Here is a 20887-nt window from a genome sequence, read left to right as displayed (position 1 = left end):
CGAGCCCGACGGGAGGCGGTACCGGCGGGAGGGGTGGGGCTTGAGGGTGTGCGAGGCAAGGCGAGAGCGTGTGTGTGAGCGTGAACCTGTGTCTCTGTGTGTGTGCGTGTCGGCGCTGCTCCCTCCCCTCCCTCCCCCTCGGTCCCGTTAGCGGTTCTGGCGTCCCGCGGGAAGGGGGAGGAGCGCGCGCCGCCGGCGGGGAGCGGAGCCTGTGTTCGCCGAGGAGTTGGGGGGGCGGGCATGGGGGTCCCGCGGCTGGAGCACCCGGAGCGCGGGCAGCAGCGGCAGCCGCAGCACCGGGTAAGGAGCGGCGCCGGGGGGATAGGGCGGGCGCGGTGCCCGGGAGTGCGCGGGCGTGCGAGTGCTTTTCCTCCCGAGCAGGGCTCGTGAGCAGTTTGGGAAGGGGGTGCCGCGAGGAGAGACCCGTCTCGTCTCTCCTCAGGTGCCGCCGGGCTCCGCGGCAGGACGGAGGGCTGCGGGGTGGGGAAGAAGCGGAGGGCATCCTCGTGCCCCCCTTCCCCACCAGCAGCCCCTCCTCGCCCCAGCTGCGACCGCAGGGTGGCTCGCTCCCGCACGTAGCCCTGATGCGCTGTGCCGCGCCGGTCCTGGCCGCGGTGGCCGGGGAGCGGGCGGGTGTGTGGGGCGGCAGTCACCTGCGGCGCGGCGGCACCTCTGCGCCCAGGCGCGGTGCTTCCGTCTCTGGAGCCCACTTCAACAATAATGGTAGTTAGGGAGTAAGTTTGCCTGGATCGGACATCTCTGAGTAGAGCTAGTCTTCAGAGCGGAGACGGTGCAAGCTAAGCGTTTGGGGTGCAGAGAGATTCTTTAGACCGGGCGATTTCCTTAAATAATTTTAATGCTATTGACTGAGTTATTGTATGCAAGGGGCAACCTGTATCCTTTTGCGGTCCTTCTTATCTTGTAATACCGTGATACGCATTCAGCTGTTCGTCCTCCAAACTTAGTATTTGATCCGTTAAATGATAGCCAGCTGAGATCAACTTTGCGTTAGGATCTGTTTTGGTGGCTGTGTCGGTGCTCCTGTGGTGCTCCGCAGCGTTCTGCTGAGGTGGTGCACGTCCCTGCGAGCGTGGAAGCAGCGTTACGGTCTTGACAAAGACAACTCCGAAGTTGACAAATTTCAGATGTGGCTGTGTTCACGAAGTAGGTCAGTAAGCTTAGCTTAGTACTAGATGCTGGGTAATTTTAACACATCAGTAGTTTGAATATTTGCTTTCAGCCTGGCTTTTCTAGAGGAAACGAGTTTTATTTTTTATGATGCAGAAGACATGCAAAGTTGAAGAAAATTGCACATGTAAATTCTCCCGAGCTCTTTTGTGCGCCATTTTCACTTCTAAAAGTTAACGCTAGATGGCTTTCTTATATCAGATATCCAACAGAGGAGCAAAGCGCACAATCTGCCCGTGCAGCCTAGTATTTCTGTGTTTGTCTATTAGTTTCTTTTCGTGAATAGGAAACTACCTTCGTGATCAGTTCTGCACTGATTAGACCAGAGCAGAATTTGGAGTTTGCTTACTAGCTGACATAAGTCATTGCTTTGAGCGGTTCATCTTGCTGCTTTGAGAGGTTTTTTTATGTATGTATTACCGATAGCAAAAGGAAGTTTGTCTAGTTGGAAGGTAGTTCTGCAAAATATTTAGTTTGCTTAAAGCAAAGGGAGGCAGCTGGATAAGGAGGGATGTTTGTAAATGGGAGAAAACCCCAACAATTCAGTCTTGGTTGTTACTTAGCTCAATGGATTTATTTTTGAAAGGATCCTAATGCATTAATATTGCCTGTTCAGCTGTTTTTTTTCCCAGATTCTGCACGTAACTGTCTTAGACTGAATGATGCTTTGAGCAGCCTGGTCTAGTGGAAGGTGTCCCTGCTAGTGCACAAGGGTTGGAACCAGATGATCTTTAAGATCCCTTCCTGCCCTAGCCATCCTGTGTTTGTATGATTTTGGAGTTGGGTTCAGAAACATAGTGCAACACAGCCTGCTGGATGTAGGAATGCCTTAGCCTGATGCCATATTAATCAATTTCTTACCTATTTCCAAAATTGTGCCTGTTGTCAGTGGAATGCATTATTTACTCCCATTTTGCTTCTTTGGTAGTAGCTCTGAAATACTTCAATCTTAAATTTGATGTATGAAACATCTTTTATTATTAATGCAAGCATGTTTAAATCATCAGGAGCTCAAATGCATTATGGATATTTAAACATCACTTAGGTTCCACAACAGTCAATTTATAATTTATGTAGCATTCATATAAAGCTAGATTTTAGAGAGGTCTCTGAATGTATTGTCTTGGTTTTGCAAGCCCAGTGGGTTACCTTACCAGGTTATGTGGCACCTAGATATGCAAGAAGGAATACTTACTTGTAAGGATGCCAGACTGTTTCACCAGTCATATTGGATTATTTAAAGATCATTCATATATGCCAAGGGTGTAACATGAAACCTAGAACTAAACAACTCCTCTGTTTTTTTTTTTTGTAGCTGGTAGTTGCTTTCTGTGCAAATCAGAGTACTTTTAAGTGTCTGTTCTGTTTTCCTGAAAGATAGATAGTATGGTCTTTTTTGTAGACATTTATTGACATACCATTACTCAAGTGCATTGTGAAATACTTTTGCAAATTAAGAGTGTCAGATGAGGAACTAAGCAAAGCAGTGGTCAAACAGGCAAAACCATCCCTTTCTTTTGCTGTTTGACCTTTACAAGTGAACCGAGGCAGTTCATTTTTCTTCACTTTCAGCTTCATTTTGGACATAGTGGTCAGACGTTGCACCTCAGCTTTTTACGTGCAGATCAGCAGTTCAAACTGCAGGAGAAAGCAAGTATTTTCTCCTTGCCTTGGCTGGGATTGAGATTATATTTAGATGGTTAGATGTTAAAATATCTTCAGTAGATTCATACCTTTTACAAATGAGCTATCTAGTTTGGTAATACTGAGTGAGAAATACTATGTTATTATGAAAATATAAGATAAGTTACAGATTGTGGAAAGAGGGTGGGGCACTGGGTTATCTAGTTTCTCACATTAGTCATGCAAGATTGCCAGCAGGAGCTGTATTGACAGCTTGAAGTGAAATTGTGCTTTGAGAAATGCTCTTTTCTCTTCCCATGCAATTTTTGCTTTGCAATTTTAAAATGTTTGGGCAAGCTGGGTTGTGAATCATTGAAATGGAGATGGCTGTTTATTTTATGCATTGCAATATTGTACTTACAGTAAATTTTTTTGATATGTAGTGTAATTTATATCCAATTCTTTAAAACATTACATCTTGCAAAGTTAAGGCAAACTTCAGTTTATCTCTTTATTTTAAGGGAATTTTCATCCTCTTAACAGTTCATGAAGTTTATGGGTGGGGGTGTGCCCCTCAGTCTTTTTCTACCCTTTTTTTTTCCTTCCTGAATTATTTTGAGGAAATACTGTGAGGGCTGTCTACCAAATCTAGGAATCCAACAAAAATTCATGAGGCCTGTTAGGATGTATAGCTCTGAATATAGAAGTTGTAGTTAGTAGATAGAGAACTATGTTTCACTTTATTATTATTATTACAAAAAACCCCTAGTTTTCACATAGGTTGCATTGAGAATAGTATTAACTCCTCTTGACATTCAGTGATGATGCCATATGACTGGTTAGATTTTTTTTAACAATTGCTAGCACTTCACATGAATAGCTGTTTGTTTGATTGTTTTTTGTTTTTTTTTTTTTTGTAGTATGTTGTGAAAGAGCAACAAATGTTAAACATCTGATTTATCCTCACACAAGTAAATGAGAGAGGCACTGCCTTCCTTTGTAGTAAAGCACTGACCCCACATTTAAAGCCATTTTCAGGCATAATTGAATGAACTGAAGATTGAGAAGGATTATTGTAATTGGTGATACTCATCTAGTTTTTAGCTAAAGACTGGATGGACAGGAGTAGGCAGAAATGTCATTGTGATTACTTTGCAGCATAGTTCTTACTAGAAGATATGTAGACTCTTGTCTGGATCATAAAAATGTAATTACATGAGCAGTTAGCTACTTATGATTTATAAGTGGATTCTTCTGGTTTTCTGGAATTTCTTAAATAGTGATCAGTTTTACATAATTAAAGGTTTTATTTAAATAACCGCCTTGAATCCTTATGGAGATAATCTTCTAAACGTATAATAAGTGTAAACAGCTGCTGTCCTCCCATCATTTTGGATCTGCACACAAACAGCTTTGTTGGATCTGATGCTTGTAAAACATTTTAAGAACAGGAGATGTTTGAAATGAAGTAGGCATTTGGTTTAGTTGCTGTTAACCAGGGATTCTGTGTTCTTCAGGAAAATGACCTGTGCTCACTTTGCTCACTTTTATTTTTCTTGGTGTGATAGATGTGATGTAGAAAGGTACCATAGCCGTTTTGGAAGAAGGGGAATCTAGAAAGCAGTTAGAGGAAAGCTAGTAAACTGTCCTGTAGTAGCTAGGAGGCTGGAAGGTAGCAGTAGTTGGTTGCCATGGCTTCCCCTCCCCCTCAGCAGCCCAAATAAGGTTCTGAGCACAGGACTTGGAGTTTTGCCATTGACTTTGAATCTTTTCTTATATAATCTCTTCATTTGTTGTCCTGGATCCTGCAAAATGACATATCCAGCTCTGCAGATATTTGAGTAATCCTCCTATAGTATTTGCTGTTCCCTCCTTCCTCCCCCTCTCCTTTCTCTGCCCAAATTTTCACTGACAGATAGGCTGTGGATTGTGGTAATGCCTGCCTGCTACCTCATATTTTAGGTAGGATTTTGAATCGTACGTGTTTTGCAATATGACTTGTCAGACTCAAGTTACATAAAAATGATTTGATGGGATTTATGTTACAGGACACATAATAGAGATACAAAGCTCTCATACAATTCAGCCATTTAGCCTTCCATTTCCCGTTTGGTTTACCAGCCTTTATTTTAAACCTTATACAATCTGTGACGAAATTATAGAACTTTTACAGATTTACATAAACAACAGATTACAGTATTTCATAAGATGTAATTCTAAGGAAAGGTACTCTGAGAGCACTAGAGGTTCTGTGTCAGGTGAATTCAAGTAGAATAAAATGTTTATTTTAAACCTAGTATATGCTCTAGAGCACCTTCATAAAGTCTTTCTACCTATTATTTTTTTTCGGGGGGGGGGGGGGCAGGGGGGTCTTGTTTGTTTCATATATATTAGAGCAAAAGTAGATTCTGGGCTACCTTGTATTTCATGTTGGATTTTTCTGTTTTCCTTTCACATGGGGGAGTAAAAAGGAATCTTGCACTTAATGCATAGTCAGCAAAACTATTGCTGCAAAGGTAGTTCTGTCTCCTGTATTTTGTGGAGAAGGCATTTGTGAAAGATAAGAAATTTCAGTCTGATTTTGTTTTTTTTTCTCGTTCAGATATTTTTTATTGGTTCTGTGTTTGTTTTCCTCACCTGAGAGTTACAAGTTATTTATTATTGTTTTCTTTTGTGTCTTTCTGTCCCAAACTAATTATTTCCTACCTTTAGATACCTAAAGTACATTCAAGGGAAACGGCATTCCTAGGTATTTTTCTAGCTTTTCAGCCCTGAAAATGAATACTTGACATGTTTTAGCGCGAAGTCTCATTGCAATATTAGTGTGACACAAAGTGGAAAAAAGTGTGTGTGTAAGTGTGGCTGGGTACATGCACACATTCTCATGCATAATGTGCATATCATCTATAGCGTGTAGTCAAGCATGTGCATTTTGTGTGCTGGTCTTGCTTATTGCAGTGCCCAGTTATCTAAAGAATTGGTAGCAGTTTACAATGATCATGTTACCCTTGCTGTCCTGTTGCAGTAAAGTAAGCATTGTTTTTTGTGTTCTAAGGTTGTCAGGACAACAGCTTATTATTATTGTTCCTGGTGGGTTTTCTCTATAGCGATGGAGGGAACTGTTTCAAAGAGAGTGGCTGCCTTGCCACATTAGGCTGCAGGATTGCCAGCTGTGATTGGGGTTCAGCAGGATGCTCTGGGTTTGTCATGTAAAAATTCTAATTGATGATGAATGCCAGCCCTGTGTGGGAATAATTTTGTTCATTGGACTAATGCAAAACAACCCATTGTATTTACAAACCCATGGTCTATTTTCTCAGCAGTATTGTTACTACTCCTCTGTTCTCTTCCATCTGAGACTCGGAGAAAAATAGTTTATGTTTGACAGTATGGAACCTGTGGTATGAGTTGAGGCAAGGTAGGAATTAGTTTAAGGCTATGTTATGTCAGTGTGCTGCTCCAGTCTGAACTGGAGCTAACAAGTGAAACCTCTGGGGATTTCTGCTTACTTTGTTATGTCTTCAGAAAAAACATAATATGAATTTGGTGTTCAATGGTAAGCCATGCAGTAAGTGTTTTACTGTAGTAATTTTGAAGTGCTACTATTTTTTTCTTTACATGGTAAATGAGAAAATGAATGCCTGTTATTACATATATCAAACTAAATGACTATAAAGGTGCTTCTCTGTACGTGGTCATTACATGCAAGAGGTGCCGTCATTTCAGCTGAAATAACTTTTGGTTTGTTGGTATGTTAAGGGGTAGGAAATTTGTTGGTATGCTCAGCAGGGAGAATTATATGAAGAAAGCTTTCAAATAACTTGATGAAATTTTTTTAATTTCATAAAATATGCTTATACACAGGACTAATTTTGACACTTCTATAGCTTCCTTTATATTGTTGATATAAAGCTGTCCCTTAGTTTGATCTTCAAATTCTTTGGTCTGCGCTGAGCTATCCAGCTCAGGTGATCCCCAGGTAGTTAAAATTCTTTATTAAAACAGTAACCTATTTCAAATTCAAAACTGAAAAAGCAGTCCATTCAGAGAGCAATTTGGCAGAGATACATAGGCATCGGCATTCAGTTGTGGAAGCTGGCTGACAGAATTAGAAACTATTGGGATAAGCCTGTCAATGCTCAAAATGTTTTCTTCTTTATCTGGCTGCTGGTTTCCTGAGGTGAGGCAGGTATTCCAGAGGTGGGTGTCTTCCCTCTCCCAGATTCTCCACTATTTGCTGCCCCCTCCCCAACAACTTGTACATCTCTCTGAATCACACAGCCTTGTTTGCATAGAAAGCCATTTCAAATGGTCATTTTAAAAGGTGGTGACGCAAGGTGGGGTAAATATAGTGACTGGTGTAATCAGTAACAACGTGAGAACGGGTTTGCTCATTTCCACTTCTCTTCACATGTAGAATTCAGCCAGTTTACTACAATAGGGAAACAGAATAGATGAAATTTTCTGAATTGGTCAGGAGTTGTACAGGTGGCTGCTCAGAGTACTACACTGAAAAACCCCAGGCTATCAAATATGAATTGAGCTCCCACAGTGTTTTCTATGAGTTGAGGTTTCTACTGTTAGATCAGAGGGGTTTTCCAGGATTCTGAGCTTTTGTTGGCCTCTTACCCTGGACCCCTGGAAATGATTAGTTTTGGTGGAGACTTCCAAGTGAAGGGCAAGCAGTATTTGATTAGTCTGCTAGATTCTTTGGTTCAATAATTTTGCTAATGTCAGTGTTCCTCTCACACTTGGGATGCTTTGTGCTTTTTCTCTGTGGCTGTGTAAGTTATTTAGTAAAAATAAGTGAAAGTTCAAAAAGAATTATTAAAGTTTCTGTGAACATAATTACCCTTGAAACTTTTTTCTATCAAATTTTGCTGAGTCAAACAACAGACTAAGAATCTCGAGGCAGGTGGAGGTATTGCACAGTGTGATTGCATAAGGCTTGTTTTCTTAGAAAATAACTTAAAATAGCCGACCATTCATTCCATCATACTGATCTGCAGCAAATGGGTACTGCATTTAGTAAAGTATTTTGTTTTTACTTTGAATTTTACTGCTAAATTTTTGTAAGTATCATTAAATATTTCCAGGTATGTTAAAACTCTGAATGTATGGAGTGTACCTTTGTGCCTGGTAATGGACATACAAACTGGGTAGTCACAAATAGTTTATTTCCAACTGGTTAATTCACTAGTTAAATTAATGTTGGAGAGGGACTTTTTACAAGGGCATGACAGGACAAGGGGGAATGGCTTTAAACTGGAAGAGGGTAGATTTAAATTAGATATTAGGAAGAAATTCTTCGCTATGAGGGTGGTGAGGCCCTGGCACAGATTGCCCAGAGAAGCTGTGGCTGCCCCATCCCTGGCAGTATTCAAGGCCAGCTTGGATGGGGCTTTGAGCAGCCCGGTCTAGTGGAAGGTGTCCCTGCCCATGGCAGGGGATTGGAACTGGATGGTACTTTTCAACCCAAACCATTTTATGATATTTGCCTTGTGTTGTGCCTATGAAAATATTGTGGCTAAGTGCTAGAATGGAGTATTTACCTATATGCATAGTAATAATAATTTCTTCTGGGAAAAGAGATGTTTAATGATAATGTTTTTCTCCTTCTTATGTAGACTGTGCTCAACAGTGCCAATGTTCTTGTTCACTCATTATATGACATTCAGTGGGCCTTAAAGTCAGAGGTATACAAGTTAGAGATTCTTATGAACCACTTTTTTCTGTACCAGCTACCTCAACCATGTCTCTCGGTACAATTGTATGAATTCATTGTGGCAGGTACAGGAATCTCTGTGGGGAAAAGTAATAATAAGAAACATCTAAAATATGTTAGATAGTCCTCTCTTGTGATTTTTTTTTTTTTTTTTTTTTTTTTTTTTTTAATCAGCTTATAAGTTTGAAAAACCAACTCTACCAGAGAAACCATTCAGCATGGACTCTCAGCAAGTGCTGTCCCGGCTCCTAGTCACCTGCAAAAGTTTGCACTATAAACCCCTGAAGTAGATGTGAACAGATTTGTTGTGCAGCTGTGTATGAAATACTAATAAATTAAATTGATAAATAAATTTAAGTAATTCTTTGTATTGCTTTGTTACAGTGTGAAGTCTTTCCCATTTCATCATTCATGTATAAAGGGGATAATGACTTTGGGCTTCCCTGGTTGGGTGGTGAAATTAGTTTTTATTTTCATTGATTATACAGATTCTGAAACTTTAAACTTTCTTGGTTTATGTATAAACATGCTTTTCTTTAGTCCTGTGTTTTCTTCCCTAATAGGAAGAAATCCAGTGAAATAGTTTGGGTGTTTTGGCATGGTTTTCACAGCATCTTGTATAAGAATTGCAATGTTGTGGTTTGGATGGGAGGACTGGCTGGATTGTCAGGCTCAAAGCGTAGCCGTTTATGGTTCATATACACCTGGAGACCAGTTACAAGTCAAGTACTGTATGGTGACATACCCTGTTCAGTACCTTGAGCAATGTCCTGGAGGAGGAGACAAAGTGTATCCATGTAAAATTTGCATGTGGCATCACACTGGGGGAGTAGTTGACGTGTTTGAGGACAGTGCTGTGCAGTTTGGAGAGCCTGGTGAAATGGACCATACTGAACCTCGTGGCATTCAACAAGGATGAATGCACGTTCTTACACCTTGCAATAACATGCGATGGGGACCAACTGCCTGGAAAGCAGCTCAGCTGAAAGAAACCTGTACTTTCTGACAGATATGAATCAGCATATGAGTCTTCACTCTGACAGTGAAAAATGCTGGCAGCATACTAGGCTTTATGAACAGAGGAACAGTAGTTTGCCAGTATTCAGCATTCCTTAGAACACCACATTGGATATGCCCTATCTATTTTTGGTTCCCCAAAACCAAAATTGAGTAAATGGAAGCTAGTTCGGTGAAGAGCCAGCAAAATGAAGGGCTTGAAGCACATAAGGAGAGAGTGAGAGAACTGGCTCTGCATAGCCTTGGACGAACAGAAAGCTCAGGGGATCTCTGTCATAAATCAGCTAACTCATACATGATAGATACCTAATTGATTATTAAGAAGGCAGAGCCAGGCCCTTTACGGAATTACATGGCAGGAGAAAAAAAGACAGTGGTCATTATTTCAAAGAGGTGATGTTCTGATTTGTCACTAGGAAACAAAAATCATCCTGAGGACACTGAGGAACTGGAACAAATAGCACAGGCAAGTTGTAAAATCTACATCCTTTCCAGTTTTTAAGACCAGACTAGCCAAAGCCCTAAGCAAGTTGGTCTGAATTCAGTGCTTTGAGCAGGAGGCTTGGTTAGATGTGCTGTGATGCCTTCCAGTGTGAATTATTCTATGAAATACCACAACTTCGTCAATGATAGTTGGCCTGATAATTGAGAATTTTAGTTGATATTCCAGTATACCATGCTTCCACTTTAGTGCGGAGTATTTCTCTATTATGTTGGGAATAGCGTATTACATACTCATATATTCTTTGTTTAAACTAGTTGACCAGTTTAAACCAGGAATTCTCAAATAAATTATTGGCAGTTAAATATTTCATAACTCTAGTACTTAACAAAAGAATAAGCACTTCAAGAAAATAGCCTCCTTTCAGCTTTGTCTTCACTTAGACTTTGCTCACCTTGTCACTGAATTCTAAAACATGATTAGCAGTACTAGAATTTGAATGTGTGAACTTCTACTGAGCGATTCCATTGGATGTCTTCCAAAAGATTGTTTTACTGTTAAAAGAGTAGGACATGTGAGTTTGAAACTGGCTCTCCGCCAGACAAACTTACATTTGTATTTCATTCTCTCTTTTGCTCTGACTACTGATTTTTTAGGACTGTGAAACTTTTGATAAGCTACGGTAGTTATCCATGTGGCTGGAAAAAAGAGTTGTAATTTGTCAAATTATTTAAAAATCCAAATTAAAGTGCTTCAGTTTGAGAACAGCTGCTGTTGGCACCTTTTTATGTTCAGTCTTAATATTTTAGCTTCATTAACTATGAACAAGAGCCAGCAGAACCTCAGAAGATTGAGGAGATTCCTGTTCTTGCTCATCCAACTTCACAGTAATTATGCTTTTCAGTATTTTGATGTTTACCAAAGCGTGAACCAGACCTTCAGATCTCTGTTTTGGTTTTTATAATCCATTTTATTAAGTGTTTAGAAATTCAGGGTTTTGTGTAACATTCAGCTTCAGTACGAAAGATGTTGTAAATGCATGCTGAGTTAAGCATAACAAATAGGAAAAGGAACGGAAAGAATTTCCTTTAGGGTAAAATTCCTTAAAGTTGATAGAACCCTGACGGCACTTGTCAGTTGGCAGAGAGGGTTATGACTTGGCTTCTGAAGATTTTTTTGTGAAGGTGAGAGGGCATGGAGAAGCTCAGCCTGACACCCTTTTGAGCCCTGTTTTCAACAGAAGGAGTTAAAACATTATTTTTAATCAACTGGATCTCCAGAAGTAGCATTCTACACAGCCTGGTCTATGGCAAAAAAAATGGCAATAAAGCTTTAACTTAAACTGCAATAAAGCAACTACTGGAAAGGTTGTGTAGTTGTGTCTTCATGTTGAGTACAATGACATGGTTGTTCTCGTCTTTGTGTTGCCTGCTAATGAGCTACCAGACTGACAAAAATTTTATCGTGTAGTTATTGAGTGATTCCAAGCATAAAACAAGAGCAGAATGAAATAGCTACTTAGAACTTACTTTGGTCTTTCTTATGTTTTTATGTTTTTTTTTGTGTTTTTTTTTTTTTACCTTCCTTTGCAGTGCCAGTGTTTCTCAGCTTTGTGTTCTATTCGGATTTCATTAGTAACTTCCACTCATGTTAAGTTCTTTACTGGAAGTAGGAGGTTAAGATTGATTCCAAGATTGATCTTAGTCTTCATGTAATAAACTCAGTTTTTTTTATAACCCCCAGGCGAGTCTAGTCTCTTTACTTGTTCTGTACTATATCAGGTACTTTCTAATTCCAAGTTACTGCAAAAGCAGTTCTTACTGTATACCATTCATGGGCTGATCTAGGGTATCTTTCTACCATGTAGAGCTGCAGCTCCTAAGCCAGCCTCTCCCTGATGATTGTAGGAACTTAGCTGGTGCAGTAGCTTGCTGGATTCCTCAATAGGTTGAGTATGGCTTATGTACCAAGCAGTGACGGTATAGTAATTTAAGATACAGGAGTAGCAGCATGGAAGGTACAACAGGAGTTGTAGAAAGTAAGTAATGAAAAACAGGCTTCCAAAATCAACTTGGAATTGTTATGTCTTTGAAAAGATTTTATTTGACCAGTTATTGTTTAAACATTCATCCAGCTTTGACATGAATACAGATATGCTCCAAATTGCCATGCTATTATATGTTTGATGTGGGGTGGGGGGTGGTGCTGTTGTTTGTTTGGTGTTTTTTGTTTTGGATTTTTCTTTCTATTTTTCTTTTTTTTTAAGGCATTTGAACCTGATCCCGAAGTCGGTTGCTTGTGATTTCCATTCATTGGTGGGTTTAAAAAGTCTCTTCATTGGCATTTTATTTTCAGAGCAGGACTAAGCTTTTGAAACTAATCTCCTGATCTTCCAACTTAGCAGTATTTTGTTTGCATGATGGAGTCATTCCAGAGAATGTCAGTTATATTCCTTTGTAATGAAATTAACCCAAATAAAATGTTAATCTTAGCATAAACTGCATTTCTAATTCTGAATGCTGTACAGTGTGCCTGAGTAATTGAGAAATGGAAGTTAAAACAACATGGCTGGGGGCGACATGGTCTACAAAAATTTAAGATGAATATGTGAGAAGAAAGCAAATAGCAAAAGAAAACAAAGTTTGTGGAGTAAACACTCATTTCTAAGTAATGGTTGGACTCGTGATCTTAAAGGTCTTTTCCAACTTAGTTGATTTTATGATTCAGGAAAGTTTTTGTTTTTTTTAAATCCCTGTAACTTGTTATGACTTGAAGAGAATTATAAGAAGTTTTCTGTCTTCATTTTGGCCAGCTCACTAAATTTGAGTAATCTGAGATATGGTTACTCAACGGGAAGGGTACCTAAAACCTGCCAAAAACCCCGCACTACTAAGGAAATGTGATTGAGAGCTGTTGTACTGGAGGTTTAAAAGCAGCACATCAGCAGCACCAGTGTTGCTCTTTAGTTTTTGGGGCTTTTTTCAGGCTTAGCTTGAGGTGGGAAAAAGTATGTATCTCTTTGACTGTGTCTGTCCTTATCGTGTCCCCCCCCCCAAGTTTAATCCTCCCTCTTCTCATTATGAGGGCAGTGTGGTTGTAATTTTAACTTCTAATGAAAGATCTCTGATTGCTATCTTGTAATGGTTACTTTTTTCAGTGTTCCATTTATATAGCTTTTGCTTCCTTGTAATAGCTTGGCGCACAGATCTGATCATATACCTGTGTTTTGGTTAAATACACCAAAATCAACACACAGCTCCCTATATTTTCTTTGTACTTTTTGATCTCCTTACTTTTTCTTTTTTTATTTAAACTAAGTTTCAACAAAATTGCAGCTGATTGCCAGTAGCTCAGCTGATTTATAGCAATAATATAAAACTTCTCGTAGTTGAGCTGACCACAGTAAGACCTTGCAGTTATGAGATGTTATGAAACCTAAAACCTGAGCTTCTAATAAAACCTTTGTGGCCTTCAACCATTTTGGCAATAAATAAAAAAAACCTCCAAACAAACAACTAACCCAAAACTGTTTAGAATACATTTTTTGCTTAAACTGTGATAATGTAATTTCTATTTTAATACTCTTCTTCTCCCACGTAAAGTCTTTCATTCTACAGTAAAACTTTTCATGCCCTTCACTTATGCTCTGTCTCCCACATCCTTTTACCAACTGGCCATTATCCACTGGTGGAACAAAAAAATCACTTTTCTTTAAGAAGGTGTAGGCCTGTGGTACAACAGCATAGCTCACGTAACCCCTGGGTGCCTTACTGCACCCAGAGGAGCACAGTGTGTTTGTGTCTCCAGAGGCTGGAGGCAGTGCATACCTCCTGGTGAAAGACAGCTGTCAGCTCATGTGTACCTTCTGGCTCAGAAGCCTGTTCTCAGACTTTCTTCCTGCTTTCTGCCTGTAAGGTTTCACATTTAATGCTGCGAAGAGGACATGCTCTCAGCCGCTGAGCAGACCAACAGAACAGGTCACCTCTTTGACCACTGGCAAGTTAGTGAAGGTCCTTTTCCAGCTATGTGTTTTATGGGAGTTGTACAGTTTATAATGCAAGACATCTCGGAGTAGAGAAAGGGTTTTTCTTCTGTTTTGCTTTAAAATTCTTTTCCCTGTGGTAGCATGTCCTTTCAGTAAAGGAGTAAATGGTAGGATGTTTTCTTCTGCATTCACAGAGTGTGTTCTGTCCTTACAAGCTAGGTAGACATTAAATGATTTTCTGTCCCATCAGAGGAAATGAAAATACTACAAGAGGTTCAAGACCAGAAAGTCCGTATATGGTTCACAAAGATGCTGGGGTTTTTTGTTTGTTTACTCAATGGATTTTAAATACATAAACACTTTCAAGGATACCAGTCTTGGCCTTTTGTTTTTCCTATTTGATACCGTAGGATTAGCACCCTTTACCACATGGATGACGTATTAAAATAAGCAGTCTGATGTTCAGGTATGATGGTGATGAAAACTCCCTGAGCTCTGTATGTCATTGATACTTTGAATAATTTGACCGGAGGGTTCTGTGTCCTGTAGAATCAGGTTGTTCTTGTTTTGGTTTTTTCTCATTTCTGTCTTATTTTAACATCTTGTAAAACTTAAACTACTAGCACATGGAGAACAGAAGTTAATAAAGATGCCATTATCTTATTAGAAGAGTTGTTAATATCCATGTTTTAGAGATAACAAACTGTAAGGTTATGCTTTCTGGGATGTTAATATATTAACAGCAGTTTCTCTCCACAAACTGATGGTCTGCAGAATAAGCCCTCATCTCTTTAGTTCTCCATAGTTATATACATTGTATAAAAATGATATTTGTTGCCTTTGAGATGCTCTTAAACAGAGGGAGATTGAGAAGACCAAGTGAACGGAAACAAAAATACTTCTTAAGAATACCCTCCATATATACAAAACACCCTCAATCTTTCTGTTGGATTACAAGAATTGTTCATCTTGGAAAAAAAAAAAGAAAACCCAAAAAACAACAAACCAAACAACTTCAGTTTTCATTGTTAGGTAGTAAGACTATATACGATTAATTCAGATAGTGGTTTTTTTTAATATCAAGAATCACTTTCAGCTCTTTCCTCACTCTTTGGCTAGTACAGGTGGGAGTGCAGATCTATATTTTGTGATCACTGGTATTTTGAGTAGAATATTTAAGAATTTGGACTCTACGTTAGGCAAACCTCAAGCTTGCTTTGGTTGTCTTTTTTTATTTTTTTTTTCCCACCAAAGACTATTTTTTGCATTATATTGGGAGCTTATATGGGAGCATTTGTGATGAAATGATGACATATTTGTGCAGGAGTAACAAGTGAGTAACTAGTCTGAATGGTCTAACATTATGGCCTTAACAGAACAAAAAAGATGTCTGAAACTTAATGCTATTTTTTGTGATTGAGTTATGAGAAATATTAAAAACTCGCAAAGTGAGCCTCTTTCTATACAGAACTGTTGCTGTTCTGCTTAGCAGATACAGACCCTTTTCAGCTGTCACTCTCAGTACAAAAGAGATGGAGCCTGTACTTGCTCCCACTGTCCTAGTCTGATTTTTATCTAAAGTCAAGTCTGATGTCTGCAAGGCATCAGACCATTTGTCACATCAGAATGCCAAGGTCTAGATCTTGACTTTTTTGTATTGTGCCTTTTAAGCTCATTGTCAGTTGTTAAGGTATCTTTGTTTCAATAGTAACACCAGATGAACGGGTTGCCCAGGGAGGTTGTGAATTCTCCATCGCTTGCAGTCTTCAAGGCCAGGTTGGACAGAGCTTTGGGTGACATGGTTTAGTGTGTGGTGTCCCTTGCCCATGGCAGGGGATTGCAACTAGATGATCTTAAGGTCCTTTCCAACCCTAACTATTCTATGATACTATTCCCCTTTGGTGGGGGATAAAAAATTAAGGTCTGACACAAATATTCTATTCAAATATTAGATAGTCTTTTATTTTTTCTTTTTGTTTATACATATTAAAAGTATGTTAACTTAAAAATACTTCCATTTTCAGTAGAAAGCATCCGTGTACCTATTTTGTTCTTAATATATGAGCTGCTTAAAAATCCTGTAGCTGATAATCATGACTGAAACAAGAAATACTGATCCCTTTGTGAGAAGGGGAAAGAAGGTTGGGTGATTCTTAGGATATTTATGGTAGCTGCAAAGTGTGTATATTGCAATTGCTCAGTTGTCTTAAGCATTTTATTTGTTTGGTATTTTTTTTCAGTACTGCTCAGTCTTGTTGGGCTGTTGTCTTGTCAAACCAGTCTCAGTGTTCTAGCTCAGTGGCAAGAATTTCTTGGGTAGAGCCTTCTACTAAAAAAACAATAAATAAAACAACAGGTTTAAGTTGCTTTTGGGTTCCGGAATGGGGAAAACTTTGCTAGATGGTAGAGGGGTGAGTGAATGGAGTGTGTATGTGTGCATACATATGCACACATCTGAAAGAGAAATAAAACATGACTCTAAGTGACTGATTTATTATCTGTTCTACAAGTGCAAAAAACCCAACACTCTCAGATCTGAAGTAGAACACTGGTTCTTTCCTTTTTGTAATCTTGGTTTTATAAGTCAGCAGAAAGAGACAGTTCATTCCTGGCCTGTGATGTTTATGATTTAGGTTTTATTTGTTTGGGTTTTTTTTTTAATTATTGCTAGATACGTGTTCCTGGTGGAAATGCTATACTACTTGACTGCTGGTTTTCATTACTCTTTCATCCTATTGCAGTTTTTAGAATGGAGTATACTGTAGGTGGCATCCTTAATGGGTATAAATTGTTATACAAGTGCTGTATTGAGATACAGCTGTATGGTGTTACACACAGTTGCAAAATCCTTGCATATCAGTTAATGTTTTAGTCCAAACTTCTTCCTAGTAGCAATTGAAACTTTATAGTAAAAGGATTTGTCTTGGTTTATTTTTGATTCAATGGTTGAGATAAAGGATGTGTTTCTAGAACTTTAGCAACTTTGAAAGTTCATTTCAGGTCATGTTAAATTCCTTTAGGTACTGAATGTTTTTAAAAGACCAGAAGGCTGTGTTCACAGCAACACTGAAGATCAAGGTACTGAATGAATGAGTGGGGGTGACTTTTGAGGCAAAAGATGTGGCATGGCGTGGTGCCAAAGTTATTGAGCTCTGCTCAACCTGTGCTAGCTGGCAGAATGCACGAATGGGGAGAGCCTTGCTGTCTTTCTCAAATCAGATTTTCTATAAAATATGTAATTATAAAAGATGGCAAGAAACTCTCTGCCCTTTTAAGTCCCAGTTAAGGTACACAACACTCATTACTTTAATTTGCATTTTTTCCTGTGCATGGACTAGGAGCATGGACCTTAAATTAGAGCTATTGTAACTAATGCTTGGGGAAAAAAAGTTAAAGTCATTACTTGCAAAACACACATTGAGAGAGAATGACCTGTTTTCTTTCTATAGGTGTAGTAATTTGCATTTTCTTTCACAGAAAACTTATTTTACTACATTGAACTGTATTATCCTAATGCACTCTCCTAATTCTGTATTGACATTTATTTTGAAGCTCTTAAACATGTCCAAAACCTGCTTACTGTTGTTTTATTTAGAAGTAGGTTAGGTCACATCTGAATCATGCTGGAATCTGTTAAATCTGAACTGGTGGAATTTTAAATTGAGATTGTAAACACCTTTTTTTAAACACTGTTTTTTTTTGTGATGTGTGCTGGTTTCTGAACTGTATGTAAAAATATGGGGAGTGGATTTGCCTCTTAGCCAGCTTTTTTTTTTTTTTTTATCCCCATCTTATAGGTGGCTATTACTCCTGTTTAACAAATACTGAATAGCTGTAACTCCTCCACAGTTAAGGACATCTATGTAAGCTCAGCAGCAGATGGCCTTTTTAAATACACAAACCCAGGGACTATCTTACCGAAGACAGAAAGAAATTACTATATATGGCACATATCTCTGGTAATTATCCAGTTACTTAGATCTGTTGGTTTTCTTATTTCCCCCAGACAGTAAAGTCTATAAAAACTCCATGACAAATACTGCTTTCACATATTTCTGGTACAGCAAACAAACCTCGTTCTTAGTAATTTTTGTTTTACAGGAGGCAGGCTGTTATCTGTGCCTTTCCTCATATCTCTTCTTGTGCAGTAGTGCCTTTGGAATGCTTCTAGTTTGATTGGCAGGCTGGCATATTTAGGCAGGTCTGAAATGCAGACTGTTTTTCATTCAGCACCACACAGACTATGTCATGTTTGAAGTAAGTTATTGAAGCTTTATCTGCAAGAATAATGGGTTTAAGAATTGAAACTGGAAATTTTGTACTATCAGAACTCTATTGTTTTGGGTTTGTTTTTTTTTTTTTGTGTGTTTGTTGGTTTGGATTTTTTTTTTGGTTTTTTTTTTTCCTTTTTCCACAAAGAAAAAATAAATGTCAAATATAAATGGAAAGGAATCAAAATGAGGCAATCCTGACCAGAAACCAAGTTTTAGTCTTAAGTTTCTGTTCTTTCACTTTGCCATTCAGTAAAGAACAAAGGGCTCGGAAGCCCAGTGGTAGTAGAGGTGCTTGTATTAAAAATGCTTGTGAATGAGCCTTGTCTGCAGATATATGAGGGAGACAGGTATGGGAAGGGGTTAAGAGGAACCAAAACCCAAATAAAACCAACAGCTTCCCCTGCTCCCTATCAGGTAATGTCAATTATTTAGTAACAGTTCACAGAAACACGGGGTGAGTGAAAGAGTGGTGAGCAAATTTTTCTTTGATCAGGCAAACAGAATAGACTGTATTGTAAGTACATAAAGATTGGGCTCTAGTTGCAATGAGAATGCAAAACATAATAAAAATGTTTTCTTAGTCAAAATAATTGAAGAATTTGTTTCTAATTTTGTAAAGCGTGTAAAAATCTATTATTCCCCTCTAACACCCCAAAGTGTTTATTCAAATCAAAAGTGTTAAACAAAGTTTACACTCCCATGGGCTTCCCTTTTTAACATATAAGACAGCTACCGTATCCTGAAGTGCTGTAACCTTCATAAAAGGTATTATTTCCTCCAGTTCACTTAATGGGTGAAATCATAGTGAGTTTTGTCTGTGAGAATCTTCAGTGAAACTAGAATCAACCTGTATCCAAAACCTGACACTAAATCCTATTGATCTATGGATATGAATTAATCATATTTGGGATTGCTTCCAAGTTGGTCCATCTGGACATGAAAGAGGGACAGTGTTCTTTTTAAAGTATGTTATAGTGTAGTTATCAGCTCAGATGATAGCTCAGATCTCTGTACTCCAAAGGATCACCATTAATTCTTTTTCTGTTGCGTGTTTACCTTATATATTCCTCTTTGTTTTGCATTCTGTGCATGTTTAATCTGGCTTATTCCACTCTACTATTACACAGTGTAATTGAGTGTTGACTATGAAAAGCAATGGTAGTAAATTGTGAGACACACATTCTTGGAATGAATTTGATCACCAATTATGCTATTTTTGTCTCTGATATTTGAAGGGAACTGGGAGACATTCAATGCATTTCTGGGCATTGCCAGTCTTTTCAGTGTTGTTTCAGAGTTAAGGTTGAAGGAGGACTGTACAGAATTTTGAATAGGGTTTTCAATCAAATGCATAAATTCACTGTGTATGAAAAACTCAATGTTATAATTGTTTTGAATGAAGAAATGATCAATTAAATTTCTAAATTCAGCAAATGAGTTTGCCTGTGTCAGTAGGAGATCTGGATGGTATGTTAATGATCTTGATTTATGTTAAATACCCCTTTATGTTCCCCATGGTTCAATAGGGATGTTGAGTAACTGGGAACACCACTTAGATGGGTAGAGGGCCTGCTGCTTATGTTCTGCAAGAGGAGCCTGACAGAGCTAGCCTTGTTCAGGTTAGACAGTTCAGCCTGAAACTGGCTGCTGGGAGAACCTGTTGAATTTTCTGTCTTTGGAGGTCTTGAAGACACAGCAAGACAAAGCCACACCTGACCTTTTCTGCTGTTGATGACAGTCCTGTTCAGAGCAGAAGGTTGGACTGCACGACTTCTAAAAGTCTCTCTTAGCCACTCCAAAGCTTAAACTGATTAGGTTTTTGTTTATCCTCTATCTTCTTTCTTTCATTACTCCATTCTTAAAGTGACTGTGGCTCTCCTATTTTCAAGCACACAACCCTGTCAAAAGGCATATCTTACACAAAGTGAGCCATTAGCAAATGATACTGACACAACTCTGGTCTTGTTTCTGAGAGAAAAATAAAATAATAATAAAAAAATCCCCTCCACTGGTAGCATTTGAAAACGTCATTCTTTTCACTCTTGAAGAAAACAGTGCTGATAAAGAAATGTGTTGTTTTTTTTCATACTACTTAAAATCTTCTTTTCCACTTGAAAAAAAATAGCAATGCTTTTTACTGTAGACAAAAGTTAATGACAAATAAGATATTCAGAAGACCTATGGGAACAAAATAATAATAATTCAAAAAAATCAGCTTCTGATCCCTTGAATAGCATCCAAAACGCTGTAATGTAAGTAACCTTCTTTCACACCTGTTTTATGACCTGTGGTTTATTTTTGTGTCTTTGCCGCTTCTAAGCGGTTGATGTAAGTCAGTTACTGCATTCCTCTTACCTTTATTTGGAAATTGTCAGGAACTACCTCATCCTCTTGCTGATTTTTTTTTTTTTTTTATTTTGCCTTTTTTAAATCTGCCTTTCTGTGGTTACCAACAATGATTTCTTATTTGGTAACTTCAGTTCCAGGCTGGTAACTCATCTTTATCATTAGTGTTTTCAGCATTTGCACTTTTCACAAGGTTTCCTCTTTTTGTGTTTAACTGGTATAAAAAGTACTGCAAATGTGCTATTGATGCGCTCTGAAAATGCAGGGAAATTAAGAGCCCCTGTCTC

The 20887-nt window shown here is 38.6% G+C and overlaps 1 protein-coding gene across 5 annotated transcripts in view; it reads left to right on the top strand.

The window, feature by feature from the left end:
* The first annotated feature begins 208 nt into the window (after positions 1 to 208).
* SIPA1L2 (signal induced proliferation associated 1 like 2) overlaps positions 209 to 20887 on the top strand; it is a 146543-nt gene continuing 125864 nt past the window's right edge. For 4 of the 5 annotated variants that reach the window (XR_008971907.1, XM_057407044.1, XM_057407047.1 and 1 more), the window contains exon 1: positions 209 to 300. The gene's annotated coding sequence lies outside the window, so the exon portion shown is untranslated. The remainder of the gene's footprint in view (positions 301 to 20887) is intronic. The other variant, XM_057407045.1, reaches the window with a different exon arrangement.

The sequence above is a fragment of the Pezoporus wallicus genome, unplaced genomic scaffold (genome assembly GCF_028554395.1).
Source record: "Pezoporus wallicus isolate ANWC-B61680 ecotype Strahan unplaced genomic scaffold, APGP_CSIRO_Pwel_v1 scaffold_6362, whole genome shotgun sequence".
Lineage (NCBI taxonomy): Eukaryota > Metazoa > Chordata > Aves > Psittaciformes > Psittacidae > Pezoporus > Pezoporus wallicus.
The sequence above is the reverse complement of the archived record's forward strand: the minus strand, read 5'-3'. Positions and strand labels throughout refer to the sequence as shown.